An 18,573-nucleotide genomic window follows, 5' to 3' on the forward strand; every position below is an offset into this window, starting at 1 on the left:
TTTCTATCCAGGACCCAGTCAGCAGCTGTGAAACGCTGCTCCATATGGTTGTCCTGAAAATTCATTACCAGTTCGAAAAGACATCCATTTTCACAATGTGGTGTAGCTTCGAAAGTAAGCTATAACAACAACATATTTTACAGCAGAGACCTGTGGAGCATTGCAGGAGGACGTAGATAGGTTTTAAATGAGCCATWTGGAAGCTGAGGATAATTAGGTGGCCATGGTAATATGGTAGGCCAGTTTAGGAATTTGGCCCAGACATTATTACCCCTACTCATAAAAAGTGTGATTGTGAAGTATTGTAAATGTGTGTATGTCCCAGACCGTGTTCAACAGTATAATAATGGTTTACTGGTTTACAATGGCATGTCAGGTATGTGGAAGCCAAAACGTGACCAGTTACTGAGATCATGCTAAAGMGTTTTACTGCAGTTAATCATTTGAACTGGTTTGGATTAATACCATAATAACCTACAAATCAGGGCTCTAGTCTCAGAGGTTGCATAATGTGATCATGCTCAGACAAAACCCTCTTGGCGTTAACACAGTACTGTGTGCTACAGTGTGTTTCAAATGATACCTACAGGTCCCACTGTTGGTTTAATAAAGCTTAAATGCCTAATGGAATAGGTTAAAAAAAACTGTCAGTTGTCATAATTGCTTGTGCTCTTTTGCTGCAGAAAACATGTAGAGGAATGAATGTACTAGGGGAAACAGGTTAAGGAGTACGAACTAAAGGTCTTAGGTAGCACTGTCAAGATCAAGATCAACACTTGACCTCTATCAGGTTTTTACTTGTTTACTTATCCTTGCTCACTGCCTGCTTGCCTGATCCCCTCAGTTAATTGCGTGCCTCAACGTTCCCTGCAAATGTTGTGCGGCGAAACTGCTTCCTTGTGGGAGCAACGCACCGCAGTGTCCTGACTGGAACCGGCTGGACCACATTCCCCGTGCGCATTCACTCACATTTTGTGATATGTTGTCCCAGGCACACACGCAGAAGAGCTTGCTGCACCGTATTGTTTTCATCCTGTTAACGACGGCACTATCAATCGCCCTCATCATAGACATCAAACCATCAACGCCCTCTGTACCAGGGGGATAGGCTGCGGGCCAGCGCTGCGTGGGCGTGTATGTGTGATGGTAAGAGCCCTAACAGCCCCGAGTGGCCGCTTACTTCCACCTGCTCTAGTTTTCTCTTTGACATGCTTGTTAGATCTCACCTGGTTTCATTTTGGTCTGGTGGATGTGTGGGTCTAGCATTTCTCACCTCTCTCTCCTCCCTGTCTGAATAGACTGTCCTATGACTCTCTCTACTAGTATGCGCTTGTTATGGACCAAAGCCAAAACCACAGGCACTGACTTATTGAGGGAAACACTTCAATGAGAGAACATTCTTTTTGCCCATGAAGTGTTTCCATGGGGATATTGTACTATAGACTCTAGACAGACACAGTGTTTGTAGCAGCTTTAAATGTGACCTCATATTAATAATCCCTAGATCCTGTCTGTGAATGGTACAATGTAGGCGTGGCTGTTTACACAGAAAGGAAGAGAAACCCTTTATTGATCCAACAAGTAAATCCCACAGTCGTCTGCTGCCTTTATCACCTAATGAGGTAGATTGAGAGTGCAAAGGACTGGAAAGGACTTGAAAGTGCATACTCCAAGAGAGAGAGAGAGAGAGCGTGACAAATAGAGATGACTATGAGTTGTGTTACCTTGACTCACATTCCAAACACCCTTTCAGAGCGGCTTAACCTGGATGTTTTATTGTGCTTTTTCCCGTCAGACGTACACCGGCTTCTTTCGATGCCGCACCCACACCTTAACTACCGTAACCATACGTCTTATCTTATTACCTCACCTGACTTAAAGCTTGTATTGTTATGACGTATGTTCTGGTGCCAAAATGTCTAAGATCTTGGTTAGATGAATTGATCATGGGAATAACATCCTCACATTACTTGAGGTAAAGTCATAAAAAAGTCAGTGAAAGACTGAAAGAAAGCTTGATGGTTGCCATGACGAATCAACACACATTTGGTACCTCCTATACAAGTAGAACATTGTTGTCAACTTCAAGAGGATGAAAAAGTTGTGTCCTTCGAATGTCTGGAAAATGATCTCACTTGCCCCCCCAGACAGACAAACACACACACACACACACACACAACATGCACACACACACAGATACACACACTCACAAAACAGGCCAATGAGAGGGTAGTGGTAGTCAAGGGAGGAATTGAGCAACCCATGCGACACATCACAAAGTTCAGTGTTTATTACAGGCTGTTTATCTGATGAGTCAGTGGATAGACATTAGTTTCTCACTATTAATTAAAGTGTAGTATTAGTGGATACTAGATATGTTGTTTACACACATACACAAGTGCAAACAAACACACACACACACAAACAGAGAGTGTTGTCGCAGTGTGTGCATGAACTTTCCCTCCACACAGGGCTCAGTAATCCTGGATCAGAGAACACAAAGGGCCTCAGAGCGCTGGTGATGTAAGCAGCAGTGTGTCCAGCGAGTGAACCTGGCCCTGTCATGGCTGACCCCWTGACAGCTGACACATAGCTGGTGCGAGAGCGATAGCGAGACTAGCCCTAACCMTACCATTCCTATCTGATCTGTCACAGACAGGGGACCGTCTCTGACCTGGGACCYAGTGGGAAAGTGAAAGTTGTTCGAAGCRGTGGAGAAGAATGTGGTCCAGCTCCGTCTAGGAGGGGAGGATCAGGAGCAGCTCGCTGCCGCGACCAGGGACTACTGAGACTGGTGCTTATCTTACTACTGCCAATACAAGGTGCTGCCTAGCCTGGAGAGAGAGAGGGGGGGRAGAGAGAGAGAGAGAGAGGAGGAGAGAGAGYGAGGGACGCCACGTTGCCTCACAGGTGAGTATTGCTAGGTAAATATTTACCCAGTAAATTTACCCATGGGTCCGTAATCTCACCAGTATCGGTGGCAGGCAGGGCGCTGCCTGCCAGGGTTGCAAGTGGCTGTGGTGTGGACGTATGCTGAAATTGAAGTGCAAGAKGTTTTGGATGGCATAATTGTTTACTGTACGTTTGGGTTGACCCTTTGTATCGGACACTCTCCTGAGTTGGCGAGGCTGTAAGTGTTTGATAATACCCCTGAGAGGTGTCTGTGTGTGTTTTTGGGGTGTACACTGCATAGGAGCATCATGGATTTGCTGCAGGACTCTCGGTGGACCATGCAGGGCCTCAACRGCCGTCTKAAGGGCTTCCTGGAGCAGGTAAACAAGCTGCAAGAGGCAAACTGGCATCTGGAGGGCCAGATTGCAGACTGGGGTCTGAGGAACGCCCCGCACCCCCAGGAATGGACSCAGCAGGAAAGGACTGTGGACGATCTTCGTTCCCAGGTGAGACTGCCATCTATTACCTTTTTAATTGGTCCAAACATTGAGCCCTGAGGGACCCCAACTCATTAAACAGTCCATTTGTTTGCCAGTGATTATGCTGAGGTACTGTAATTTCTAGATTTGATTGAGCTGGTGTGTTGTGGCCATACAGTAGCTAGTMGGACTGACTTTAAGAATCTAACTTGTGCTGTATATTATCCGTATATTTTTTTACCAGAGTAGACCAAAGCCGACAAAATGTCTCTGAAAATAGCTTGCAAAGCATTTTTACTTCAAAGGTGTTTTCTTGCGTGCAGGGTTTTGGCTTTGACTGAACAAACCGGTTATTAACGATTTTCAGTCCTGGCGATGATTACACTTAATAGCAGTTTAATTAAAACTGGCATATGACAACCCAGACAATGTCAACTGTTACAGAGATTGAGAAGTATGTCAGGACATTTGGAAACAAGCCATCACTCCATTGTCACACACAAGAATGTGGATCCTTATTGCTTTAAAGGCCGTTGCCCTAGTAGACCATTAACACAGGCTGCTGTAATTGTCAGCTCGCTCGCATGAGCTGATTGGAGGTTTTGCAACCACTCCTTGATTTATGGTCTCTGAATGTGAATAGAGACAAAGGCGAAGAAAGCACCAAGATCTGACCTATTAGTATTGAAGGCAACGGGAGGGTTGACTTTTATGCCCAATTTCACTTTCAGTGAGAGTGTTGCATAAAATATGAGCGATTGCCAGTCCATTGATCATCATAAAGATCCTTCATGCATAGCTGCACTGATACGATATCTGCAGGCGTTACCATGTGAGAACATGTCATGTACAAATGTACATACACTACCGGTCAAAAGTTTTACAACACCTACTCATTCAAGGGCTTTTCTTTACTTTACTGTTTTCTACATTGTAGAATAATAGTGAAGACATCAAAACTATGAAATAACACATATGGAATCATGTAGCAACCAACAAAGTGTTAAACAAATCAAAATACATTTTATATTTGAGATTCTTCAAATAGCCACCCTTTTGCCTTGATGACAGCTTTGCACACTCTTTTGCATTTCTCTCAACCAGCTTCATGAGGTAGTCACCTGGAATGCATTTCAATGAACAGGTGTTCCTTGTTAGAAGTTAATTTGTGGAATTTCTTTCCTTCTTAAATGTGTTTGAGCAATCAGTTTGTGTTCTGAACAAGGTAGGGGTGGTATACAGAAGATAGCCCTATTTGGTAAAATACCAAGTCCATATTATGGCAAGAACAGCTCAAATAAGCAAAGAGCAACGACAGTCCATCATTACTTTAAGACATGAAGGTCAGTCAATATGGAAAGGAAGACCTAGAGTTACCTCTGCTGCAGAGGATAGGTTCAGTAGAGTTACCAGCCTCAGAAATTGCAGCCAAATAAATGCTTCACAGAGTTCAAGTAACAGATACAATCTCATCATCAACTGTTCAGAGGACTGTATGAATCAGGCATTTGTGGTTGATTGCTGCAAAGAATCCACTACTAAAGGACATTAATAAGAAGAAGAGATTTGCTTGGGCCAAGAAACACGAGCATGGACATTAGACCGGTGGAAATTTGTTCTTTGGTCGGAGTCCAAATTTGGAGATTTTTGGTTCAAACCGCCGTGTATTTGTGATATACGGTATGGGTGAACAGATGATCTCCGCATGCGTATTTTCCACCGAAAGCATGGAGGAGGAGGTGTTATGGTGTGTGGGTGCTTTGCTGGTGATATGGTCTGTGATTTATTTAGAATTCAAGGCCACACTTAACCACATGGCTACCAAGCATTCTGCAGCAATATGCCATCCATTGTGGTTTGTGCTTAGTGGGACTATCATTTGTTCCACCGGACAATGACCCCAACATTCTCCAGGCTGTGTAAGAACTATTTTACCAAGAAGGAGAGTGATGGAGTGCTGCATCAGATGACCTGGCCTCCACAATCCCCCGACCTCAACCCAATTGAGATGGTTTGGGATGAGTCGGATTGCGGAGTGAGGAAAAGCAGCCAACAAGTGCTCAGCATATGTGGGAACTCCTTCAAGACTGTTGGAAAAGCATTCCAGGTGAAGCTGGTTGAGAGAATGGCAAGAGTGTGCAAAGCTTGTCATCAATGCAAAGAGTGGCTATTTGAATAATCTCAAATATAAAATATATTTTGATTTCTTTAACACTTTTTTGGAAACTACATGATTCYGTATGTGTTATTTCATAGTTTTGATGTCTTCACTATTATTCTACAATGTAGAAAATAGTCAAAATAAAGAAAAACCCTTGAATGAGTAGKTGTTCTAAAACTTGACYGGTAGTGTATGTATGACATTTCCTCACACTTTCGCCTGGACTAATTCCTGGAATGTTGATTTCTATGGAACCCAGGACTCCCTGGAAAACAGTGACAATTGTTACTGAGTGGACTATCCTGGCTAAATAAATCAAATTAAATGAAAAATGTATGACTTGACATACGCATAACTGATAACATTCTTCAAATCTTCCTTTGACATTAATTCATGATTTATAGTAACAATTGACTTTGTTATGTGCATCTTCSTCAAGTCCGGTTTCAGTCCTAGACTACTGTTATTGTTGTGKGTTTAGGTTTTAARACCTGGCRCCACCCTCATTCTATTTAGAAGCATTGAATAACAAGCCATAATAAGGAATACTGGTACCCYGTGTATATAGCCAAGTTAYCATTACTCATTGTGTATTTATTCCCTGTGTTATTATTTTTCTATTTTTCTCTCTGCATTGTTGGGAAGAGCCTGTAAGTAAGCATTTCACTGGTAGTCTACGCCTGTTGTTTACGAAACATGCGACAAATACAATTTGATTTCATTTGAAATCAATCCGTTAATGTTCAGTTGGAGAAGTGCCCTGTCGGAAGAAAACAAACCGCAAATATCTGGTTTGTACTCTCTCAGGGCAATGAATCAACACAGTCAGAGATGAATAGCTGTCAGGGCTAAGATAATGGAATGGGTAATTGCAATGAAATTATGTTCATAACCTTTGAGGCGGTTGTGTGAGCAAAAACACAACACAAATAAGTCCAAGTTATTCCTGACTTTCCTCCTTCAGAATGGGTGTGGTGGCCTTGAGTAAGTATTGTGCTATTGTGATTGGCAAAGGAAGAGTCAACATTGAAACTCTGTTTGCTCAAAATGGCCCTAGGTGGTACAGCAAACATTTCAATATCAAAGATGCAAGGGATTTTGGATAACATTAGTTCCAATTTCATGTGCTCACATTGCAGTCAACGCCAAACATTTATGGTTTATGAGGTCAAGTACTAGAATTACTATGACAGGCTCTTCGGCTTTAATAATATCTGTGCCACAACTKCTTCAGGCCTTGTCTGTCACGGCCGTCAAAGGAAGTGGACCAAAGTGCAGCGTGGTCAGCGTACATATTCCTTTTATTAAGAAAATGACGCCGACAAAAACAATAAACAATACAAAAACAACTGTGAAGCTCAAGGGCTATAGTGCCACAAACAAAAACAACCTCCCACAAAGAAAGGAGGGAAAAGGGCTACCTAAGTATGGTTCCCAATCAGAGACAACGATAGACAGCGTCCCGATTGAGAACCCTCCCGGCCAAACATAAAAATACAAAATCATAGAAAAAAACAAAACATAAGATGCCCAACCCCAAATCACACCCTGACCAAACCAAATAGAGACATAAAAAAATTATCTCTAAGGTCAGGGCATAACATACCCCCCCCACCCCAAAGTGCGGACTCGGCCGCAAAACCTGAACCTATAGGGGAGGGTCTGGGTGGCGTCTATCCCGGTGGCGGCTCAGGTGCTGGACGCAGACCCCGCTCCACCACTGGCTCACCCCACTTTTTGGTGCAACTCTGGGCGGACCCTCATTGAGGGCCCCGGACTGGCACCCCGTTGCGGCCCCGGACTGGACCCTCTGCCGGGCCCGGACTGGAGGCCGTCGCTAGAGGCTCCGGACTGTAGGCCGTCGTGGGAGGCTTCGTGCCATGACTCCTCACTGAGCTTCGTGCAGGATCATCACTGGAGCTCGTGCCATGATCATCACTGAGGCTTCGGCCATGATCATCACGAGGCTTCTTGCCATGGATCATCACTGGACTTCGTGCCATGGATCATCACTGGAGCTTCGCCCATGATCACCACTGGAGGCTTCTTGCCAGGATCCATCACTGGGCAGATGATTACGGCTCCATGGATCCATCACTGGAGCTTCTGCCATGGATCACACTGAGGCTTCTTGCCATGGATCATCACTGGAGTGAGGAGACGTATGGACGAGTGCAGCTGCCCGGGTCCCGTGGAGCATAGAGGTGCTGCAGCAGCAGACTCACCAGGCTGGGAGACATACAGGAGGCTTAGGTCTGGCGCAGCACAGGACTCACCAGGCTGGAGAGACATACAGAGGCTTTGTCCTTGGCAAGCACCGGATACACTGGGCCGTGGAGGCGCACTGGAGGTCTCGAGCTTAGAGCCTGCACAACCCGTCCTGGCTGGATGGTTATCTTCGCCCTGCACATGCGGGGCGCTGGSACAGGACGCACTGGGCTGTGCAGAYGCACCRGAGACACTGTGCGTAGAGCCGGCGCAGGATATACTGGGCCGAGGAGGCGCACTGGAGGTCTGGAGARCAGGGCTGGCACAACCCGTCCTGGCTGGATGCTCTCCCTAGCCCGGCAGATGCGSGGAGCTGGGATGTAGCGCACCGGGCTGTGAACGCGCACTGGAGACACCGTGCGTTCCACCGCATAACACGGTGCCTGACCAGTACGACGCTCGCCACGGTAAGCATGAGGAGTTGGCTCAGGTCTCCAACCTGACTCAGCCAATCTCCTCGTGTGCCCCCCCCAAACATTTTTTGGGGGCTGCCTCTCGGGCTTCCTCGCTAACCGTGTACGTCTCGCCGACTCCATTCTCCGGTATCCCTCTTCACACTGCTCAATTGAATCCCAGGCGGGCTCTGGCACTCTCCMTGGGTCGACCGACCACCTCTCTACCTCCTCCCAGGTTGTCTCATACTCCTGGCCACGCTGCTTGGTCCTTTTATGGTGGGAGGTTTTGTCACGGTCGTCAAAAGAAGTGGACCAAAGTGCAGCGTGGTGAGCGTACATATTCCTTTTATTAAGAAAATGACGCCGACAAAAACAATAAACAATACAAAAACAACCGTGAAGCTCAAGGGCTATAGTTTCACAAACAAAGACAACTTCCCACAAAGAAAGGAGGGAAAAGGGCTACCTAAGTATGGTTCCCAATCAGAGACAACGATAAACAGCTGTCCCTGATTGAGAACCATACCCGGCCAAAACATAGAAATACAAAATCATAGAAAAACAMAACATAGAATGCCCACCCCAAATCACACCCTGACCAAACCAAATAGAGACATAAAAAAGTCTCTAAGGTCAGGGCGTGAYATTGTCTTAATGAACCCAAATCGTGGAACGTCATCATGTAATAAATCTGAMTCACTGAGCTGGTGGCAATCTGACAAGCATGAACAGGCAGAATATTATTGTGCAGTCTTTTCAATGAATGTGAAGTGGCTCAACCTCAAGTGATCTTATTCTCACAGAATAAAGAKCAATTCCAACTGGCTTGTCTAAATTGATTAAAGGGATACTTTWGTTTCTTTTGGGCAATGAAGCMCTTTATCTACTTCCCCCAAATCAGATRAAATTGTGGATACCATTGTTATCTCTCTGTGTACAGTATAATTCTTTCTCGTCTCTGTTCCAACTTCCTTTCTCTGATGAACATTCAAAGGCGTCTCTCTTTATGCTTGTGCTAGTGTGTTAGCCTTGTCCCGTACTCTATGTGCTGTAGCCAACTCTTCCATTGGTCAATGTCATGCCACACAGTATGAGACGAGGCTAGTGTAATACAAGGAGGCGAAACCTTTACTACAGTTGTTCTATTGCGATAMGCCTCACCCGCATGTTTTCACATTWAAAAAAAGACCCCAATTTGATGCAGCACCTGGTAATGTGAACTTCCAGTGTACTGAGGTTTATTCGAATGTGATGTCATGTTTCATTGTGTTTTCCTACCTATTGGACCGATGACGTTACATGGTTCAACAAGATTGAACACATTCTGAAATCGATCATGTTTTACACGCTTCTCGTCGCATCTTATTCCCTTCCTTGTTATTTTGTCTTGTGTGTGTTGACTGTGTTTTGGTTCTGTAGGTTGGTMATCTGCTGATGGAAAATGCAGAGCTGGTGCTGCAGTCTGACCACATGATGTCCAGGGCTTCTACCATCCAGGCCAGGTCAGTCGTGTTTGGGWCATTCTAGGTCAGGCCTAGAATACTATACTAATACAGTAACATATGCCCTCATAGTATTTATTTTCATCATATCTAATGAAAACAAAGCTATACCATAGCAGTTGTGAATGCCTTCTGGGAAAATCCATCAAATCCTACTCCTACCAATTTCAGTCTATAACACTTTAAATGCACCTCTTGAATAACAATCAGATATTTTATTTTCCCCTGCAGCGATACTTTATAATCACTTCTCTACTGTAGCAGCAGTACAGTCCGCACTCTGTTGTAACTCGCCTAGTTCCCACTCCTGCTCAACAACCTGCATACAAATCGCAGCCCGGCTGTGTTGTGCCTCGTCGGCACTTTCCCCATCTGTATTGATGCAGAGTGACACACCAGCCCCTCTGCTACTGCCAGAGAGCTGCGTGCCAAATGACACCCTAATTCTTATTTAGAGCACTACATTTGACCAGGGCCCATAAGGGTACCCATTGAGTGTGGTCAAAAGTAGTGCACTAAATGGGGAATAGGGTGTCATTTGGGATGCAGGGATATCCATTAACCCCTGAAGGGCAAGGGAGGGCAACAGCATGCAGACAGCTATGAGCTATGAATACACACGTCCTCTATTTATATATTGTGTCCTGCAGGCCTTACCTGGGCCTCTGTCAAGATGTTGTCTGCAACTCTGTGTCACAAGGTTTATATTATATTTAAAATATATATATATTATTTGTGTACTTGTTGACATTTTACTGCATCGTTAGGCGCTAGTAACATAAGCATTTCACWGCACCCGCTATAACATCTGCTAAACTGTGTACGTGACCAACACACTTTGATTTGATGTCCGTGACTGTGACTTTAGCATGTTGGGAAGTGAGGACTATTGCAACTACTGAGTGACTGTTGCATGATTTCTTTCCTACTGTATGATAAGGTCTTTTACATGATTATGTCAGAGCTGATGAAGGGTCACTAAAACACATGGGAGCAGAGATTGCAGTGTGCAGTCTATTTACCTTTACCTGAAAACACTTGTATATCTTAAAACATTTGACTAAAGTGGGCTAAATCAGTGTCACACAGAGTGATTCTTGGTAGTCTTAAACAAATCTACTTTGAGACAAAAGTATACACCTCACACACATGGTWAKKGGCTTAAAAACAGAAGACACCTGTACCATGTCAGATATAGAGTTTGCATCCCACTATTACACKTTATATACAGTACATCACAGAAGACTGAATTATAACAAAACCGTTTGACATAGAAACACCATATKTCCGTCATAAATAAATAAAAACATCTTTATTAATTCCGAAATTMTGAAAAATATGAATAACATTCCACCCGTGAGGCCAAAGAGGGTGTTTTTAGTCACTGACTGCAGGAAAGGGCTATGCACCTGCTTAGATACAATGGATGTGTGGCTGTAGCGTTTCCCATATACTGTGTCACAGTGTTTACCTACATGCACAGTATGTGTAGCTGTTTCACCACCCGTGTAGGGTACCCTGGCTAGTTGGCCCAGAGTCGGGTACATTCAGTAGCCTTACWTTGAAAAAYATTTCCCTATGTAACCATCACCACCTCCTGGTAAAGTATAGGCTTATAGCTGCTTTGCATAGACCACTGTGGTCAAGGCTAAATACAAGTCAATATCACAGACTGAAACATGGAAACAGGGACTACCTGTCCAGTAAGATTTTTATTTATTTTATTATTTAAAAAGAAAAAATGTGTTTTTCGATTTTAAAACGTTTTAAAACATTTTCCATTGAATGCTCTATTGAATACGACCCAGTTGATATGATGAGATGTRCCGTGTGTCCTGTCATAGATGTGAGGTGGAAGAGAGGCAGACCAAGTGTCTGGAGCAACAGGTGGCTCTGCTGAGGGAGAACAAGATGAGGGTGGAGCAAACCAACGTGCAGCTGGAGGCGGAGCTACACCACTCCATGACAGAGCTGCAGGACATGCACCAGGACTATGTGGTACGGTCTTGTGCCAGTGTCTGTGTGCATGTTGCAAGGGTCTGTACGGTTGCGGACACCTGCATTTGTTCAGTAAAGACAKCCGTAAAAAGGTTGAATAAATACTGTAACATTAGTTTGTAAGATAGCCTTAACTTTAGGCTATTTACTGTAAAAGTCATATTGAATTGTGTTTGGTTGCATCAAAAATATCAACATTTAAAGGAGATGTATCTACTGCTTGTATAGTTYCATCTGAGCCACTGGCTTAATCCCATTCTTCAACTTGTATTTGTGGTTGAGTTGGAGACATGAATCCAACACATCATTTGTTAACATGTCGACAAGTTAATAGGCTATTTATTGTATTTCAAAAATAACATTGAATTGYGTTTGGTTGTTAACGGAACCAAATATCAACATTTGAAGGAGATTTATCTCTTGCTTGGATAGTTCCAGCTGTGCCACTGACTTTAATTCCAGTTTATCTCCAAATTAATAATTGATATGTTGATTCACGTCTGACATCTCAACCAAAAATCTTAAGTTTAAAGAATAGGACCTGAATCAAACAAAATTTTATGGTCTTATTTTTCCGAATTCTGGGATTGAATGAAATAATAAACTATTTTTTCTGAATACTGGAATAACGTGAAAACTGACATTGTTTTAAATTTGCAAACATGAACTATTATATACAAGGTTTGATCATGTTGAAATTTGGTTACCATGATTACATAATCCTGTTGTTTTTAAAGTTTCACCCTCAAAACAACATACGATTGATACTTTTTCAGAATCCAATGTATTTCCCACGTAGATTCCCACTTCACAAAACATCAAAAAATTACATGAAACAACGTTGATTCAACCAGGTTTGCCCAGTGGAAGTGGACTCTGGCAGGGTTATCAACTCTAGTCCTGTTCCAATTAGAGGAAATGCATGTACTTTTTACTGATCAGCATCCAGTGTGTTTCGTACAGATAATTCCACCTTGATAATTCCCACTAGTCATCATTCTTTTTTTTGAATGTTATGTGCGGAGGGGAGAGAAAGTGAGACAAAAAAAGGAAGAAGAGAGACGGAAGAGAGAGAGACGGAAGAGAGAGAGACGGAAGAGAGAGAGACGGAAGAGAGAGAGACGGAAGAGAGAGAGACGGAAGAGAGGGGAGGGAGAGGGGGAAGCAAGCGACTGTAAAGAAAGAGCAGCGTCTCAGAACACTTTCTCCTTATTAGCCCATTAACCAGACTCCTGTTTTTCGCACACCTCCCCTGTTGACCTCAGTGGAAAGGCTTGTTAGGTTTTACACTATCCTTTCCATTTCAATGCTTTCCTGTCATCCTCCCACCCTTCTCTCTCTCTCTTTCTCTTTTACTAACCCCTTTTTATTCCTGCTGACTAATACTCCCCTTCCCTTCCTCCACTCAGGTCTTTACGTGATCCAGCTTCTCTCTCCCACGCACGCACGCACACACACACACTGTCCCAGACTCACACACACTGTCCCAGACTCACAGGCTCAGGCTCAATAACAGACTCCCTCCCCTGCATTGCGTGTGTCTGATCTCACACTGTTCTCTCTCTCTCTTGCTCTCTTCCTCTGCCCTCGTTCTCTCTCTGTTCCCTTTTCTCCTTCATTATCAGATCCATCGCCTCTCGCTGTCACACACACACTCTTGTATACTCTCTTACAGTCATATATCTCCCTGTCTCTCTCTCCCTCTTCTCTCTCCCTCTCTCTGGTTGGCTCATTGTGCAGGCAGCCCGTGCTCTGCAGCAGCAGCAGGCCAACTCTTGTGATGCGCTGCTAGTGACGGCCACAGCGTGGGAGGAGGATGGCACAGGGATGGAGCTCTCCCAGCTCCTCGACCGAATCAGGACGCAGTGCGACCGCCTCACCCTCACMGGCCTAAATCAAGTCCCAGATGACCGACACCCCGGCCTGGCCGCCGGCCCAAATCAAGCTCCATGCTCTACTGCCGGGCCTAGCCGTTTTGGAGCCACACTCAGACCCCGAGCCCATGGAGGATCTCTCCCACAGGTACGCAGTGTCCCACTGCCTTCGTCCCTCCCCATCTCTTTATTTCCTTCCTTCCATCCCTCTCTCTGTCTTTCCCTTGGCTCCCTGCCACCTAGTCACACCCTGATCATAGCTCACCTCGGCTGTTTCCAGGCAACGCAGTGACATGTGGTAAGATAAGAGGAGTTGGTTTATTTTGATTTGTTGTACTGAATTAGTGTCGGAGCTCTGAGGTGGTCTGAGGTCTGAGATGGGTTGTTCRCCTCTATCCCTCTTTCTCTCTCTCCTTCTCTTTCTCTCTCCTTCCCTCTTTATCCTCATCACWCACCCCTCCACTTACAGAAAGGTACCCATAGACAATCCATTACCTCAGAAGAGATTTTTACTACGATATTGAAATACTGCTCCATACAACCTCTTTAGATATTGATACGTCGTAAACCACAACCYGCAGCATTGTAATACACCACTTGTAACGGGCCTCTCTGGTCTGTTTACTGCTAAGTCCTTATAAGGCATCAGCTGAGGACAGTAATCTTTTCAGTCTTTGAAACAGGAGCGTTTGGATTTCAGTTGAAGAGGATAACTTGCAATTGGCATGTAGCCTATAGCCACCTTCCATAGCTGTTGTTTTCGACAACATCACATCGGATGGGGACAGTATTACAGGCTTTGAAATAGTAGCATTTTGATTTCAGGGAATATGATATGTTTAGCAAATGAGCTATAGCTTCCTCTCATAGCGGTGTTGTTTTCAACAATAACGCAGCACATCTAGTCAGTTTCGCTTATTGCCCATGAGATGATATTTCAGCTCATGTTTCAGGTTTTGAAATAGGAGCATTTCGGTTTCAGTGGAATAGGGGGAATAGAATGAGTCACTCATCATGGCTGTGTTGTTTCCGTCTGGTCGGTTTTACCGTCTGTGGCACACTGGCTGCATCCCAATTGGCACCTTATTCCTTAGTTAGTGCACTACTTTTGACCAGGGCCCATAGGGCTCCCATAGGGCTCTGGTCTAAAGTAGTGCACTTTTTAGGGAATAGGGTTTCCATTTGGGATGCAGCCAGTGACTTTGATGTAACAGGCGTGATTAAGCACCTTGGCCCATGGCTGCAGGCAGGAAGCGACTGGTACCTAACCAGCGTCTGCTCTACAGAATGACTTTGTTTGTTGCCCTCCTAGTTAGAGCCCCCTTATGTCACAGTGGACTGGAGTCTGGAGTGGAATACAGCCCTGTTACAGCCTGGTTCCAGATCTGTCGGCGAAGCAGAGTTGACTGAAGCACATACAGTGCATTCGGAAAGTATTCAGACCCCTTGACTTTTTCCACATCGTGATCTGAGAGACAGTGTGAAAGAGGACTAGAAAACTTCTCTTCCACACAGCGACAGTGATCTAGAGACAGGTGTTGAAGGAGACTATAACACATTCTCTCTCCACACAGCAGACAGTAATCTAGAGGACAGGTGGTTGAAGGAGACTATAACACATTCTCTCTCCACACAGCAGGACGGTTAGGTCGAGAGACAGTTGTGTGAAGGAGACTATTAACACATTCTCTCGTCCACACAGCAGACAGTAGTCTAGAGACAGGGTGTTGAAGGAGACTATAAACACATTCTCTTCCACACAGCAGCAGTAGGTCTAGAGACAGGTGTTGAAGGAGACTATACACATTTCTCTCCCACAGCAGCAGTAGGTCAGAGACAGGTTGTGAAGGAGGACTATAACACATTCCTCTCCCCACACAGCAGCAGTAGGTCTAGACGACAGGTGTTGAAGGAGGACTAAAACACTTCTCTCTCCACACAGCAGACGTAGGTCTTTTAGAGCAAGTGTGTGAAGGAGACATAACCTTCTCTCTCACACAGCAGGACAGTATAGATTAGAGACAGTGTTGAGGAGACTATAACACATGTCTCTCTCCCACACAGCAGACAGTAGGTCTAGAGAAGGTGTTGAAGGAAAACTATACACATTCTCTCTCACACAAGCAGACAGTAGTCTAGGAGACAGGTGTTGAAGGAGAACTATAAACATTCTCTCTCCACAGCAGACAGGAGATCTAGAGACAGGTGGGTGAAGGGAGACTATTAAAACATTCTCTCTCCACAAGAGCAGTAGATATAGAGGACAGGGTGTTGAAGGAGACTATAACACATTCTCCCTCCACACCAGCAGCAAACCAGTGTTTACCATCCAAGAGTTACAGTTGAAATTATGTTTTTGTTAAGGGAAACACCAAGAAACATGATAATGAACCTCTGTGTTTAGTCTTAAAGCTGCATCCCAGATCGCAACACTTTATAGTGCACTCTTGTGCCCAAGAAAACCCCTATGTGCCCTTTGGGTTGCCATGTTTGGAGGGAGACCTGTATTTCACTGAGACAGCCACCTCCAGGATGAGCCAGAACACCAATTCTCCAGTTCCAAATGTTGTTGAATAATTATTGTTTCTTTTAGCCAACATTACCTGGACGAGGCTGTGTGTTCTTATTGACATGCTAATGCTACCGTGTGTGTGTGCTGTGTCTGTTTGTTGTGTGGTTGTGTGTGACTGTGTGTGTGTGGTGTGTGTGTGTGTGTGTGTTGTGTGTGTGTGTGTGTGTGTGTGTGTGGTGTGTGGTGTGTAGTGTGTGTGTGGTGTGTTGTGTGGTGTGTGTGCTGTTGTGTGCTGTGTGTGTGGATATGTGTGTGGTGTTACAAAGAAAAAAGACGCTTAAGCACACGTGAAACCTCCCAAGACAGCCATCTTGATCTGGCCCTGCACACTACTTACTGATAGGACACAGCTTTTGTTGTTCTGGCTGCATCACACGCCATTCACACACTTTGTGTTGTTGCTGGCTGCATGACACGCCATTCACACAGCTTTTGTTGTTCTGGCGTGCATCACACGCCATTACACAGCTTTTTGTTGTTTCTGGCTGCATCACACACCATTCACACAGCTTTGTTGTTCTGGCGGCTCACACGCCATTCACACAGCTTTTGTTGTTCTGGCTGCCATCACACACCATTCACACAGCTTTGTTGTGCTGGCTGCATCAGCACACCATTCACACGCTTTTGTTGTTCTGGCTGCATCACACACCATTCACACAGCTTTTGTTGTTCTGGCGCATGACACACATGCACCACAGCTTGTGTTGTTCTGGCTGCATCAACACGGCCATTCACACAGTTTTGTTGTTCTGGCTGCATCACACGCCATTCACACAGCTTTTGTGTGTTCTGGGCTGCATCACACACCATTCACACAGGCGTTTGTTGTTTCTGCTGGCATGGACACACCATTTTCACACAGCCTTTTGTGTCTGGCTCGCATCACACACCATTCACACAGTTTTGTTGTTCTGGCTGCATTCACACACCTTTTCACACAGTTGTGTTGTTCTGGCTGCATCACACACCATTCACACAGCTTTTGTTGTTCTGGCTGCATGACACACCATTCACACAGCTTGTTGTTTTCTGGGCTGCATTTCACACACCATTTCACACAGCTTTGTGTTGCTGGCTGCATCACACACCATTCACACAGCTTTTGTGTTCTGGTGCATCACACACCATTTCACCACAGCTTTTTGTTTTTCTGGCTTTGCATCACACGCCTTCAACACAGCTTTTGTTGGTCTGGCTGCCATCACACGCATTCACAAAGCTGTTGTTGTTCTGCTGCATCACACGGATGGTTGAAACATGTTACAATGTCAATGCTTTGAAACACCTCCTTATTGATATTGGGAAATAGGCTCAAAGGCAAGACGGAAAGCTTTGAAAATGACACATCATTTACATTTAGAGCTGAACTGTATGGCTCCTTCACATTGATGGACTCCCAAATGGCACCCTAGTCACTTACATAGTGCACTACCTTTGACCAGAGCCCATGGGTAAAGTTAGAGCACTATGTAGGGATAGGGTGCCATTTGGGACTCAATGTAAGAGAGAGCCTTACAGCTCAGCTCTAACATGTAAATACTGAATATTGCGGCTTTTTTCAAAGGTTTGGTTCTGCATCTTAAAGCCTATTTCCAGTTTAATATGGTGGGCGTTTGGAACCGGCCAGGTGATGGCCTCAGCGGCAACAACACCACGTTACAGCCTTATTTCTAAAATAGATTTTTAAAAAAGTAATCCTCATCAATCTACACACAATTACCCCATAATGACAAGGTAAAAACAGGTTTTTAGAAAATTTTGGCAAATGTATTAAAAAGAAAAAACAGAAATACCTTATTTAAATAGTTTTCAGACCTTTGCTATGAGACTTGAAATTGAGCTCAGGTGCATCCTGTTCCATGACCATCCTTGAGTTGTTTCTACAACTGGATTGGAGTCACCTGTGGTAAATTCAATTTGATTAGGACATGATGTAAAAGGCACATATCTGTCTATATAAGGGTCCATATGTTGACAGTGCATTGTCAGAGCAAAAACCAAGCATGAGGTGCGAAAAGAAATGTCCGTAGAGCTCCGAGGACAGGATTGTGTCGAGGCATAGATCTGGGGAACCAGTCCTCAGTGAAAGGCACATGAAAGCCCGCTTGGAGTTTGCCAAAAGGCACCTATAAGGATCTCAGGACCAATGAAGAAACAAGATTATCTAGTCTGATGAAACCCAAGAATTGAATTTCTTTGGCCTGAATGCCAAAGCGTCACGTCTGGGGAAACCTTACACCATCCCTACGTGAGTATGGTGGTGGCGAGCGTCAGTGTGTGGTATGTTATCACGGCAGGACTGGGACACTGTCGGGACCGAGGGGAAAGATGAACAGAGCAAAGATACAGAGAGGATTGCCTTGATGAACCTACTCCAGAGTGCTCAGACCTCAAACTGTGGCGAAGGTTCACCTTCCAACAAGACAAAA

The 18,573-nt window shown here is 44.7% G+C and overlaps 1 pseudogene; it reads left to right on the forward strand.

The window, feature by feature from the left end:
- The first annotated feature begins 962 nt into the window (after positions 1-962).
- The window catches only part of LOC111982317 (keratin, type I cytoskeletal 18-A-like), a 37,126-nt pseudogene continuing 19,515 nt past the window's right edge, over positions 963-18,573 (forward strand).

This window comes from Salvelinus sp. IW2-2015, linkage group LG21, assembly GCF_002910315.2.
Source record: "Salvelinus sp. IW2-2015 linkage group LG21, ASM291031v2, whole genome shotgun sequence".
NCBI classification, from domain to species: domain Eukaryota; kingdom Metazoa; phylum Chordata; class Actinopteri; order Salmoniformes; family Salmonidae; genus Salvelinus; species Salvelinus sp. IW2-2015.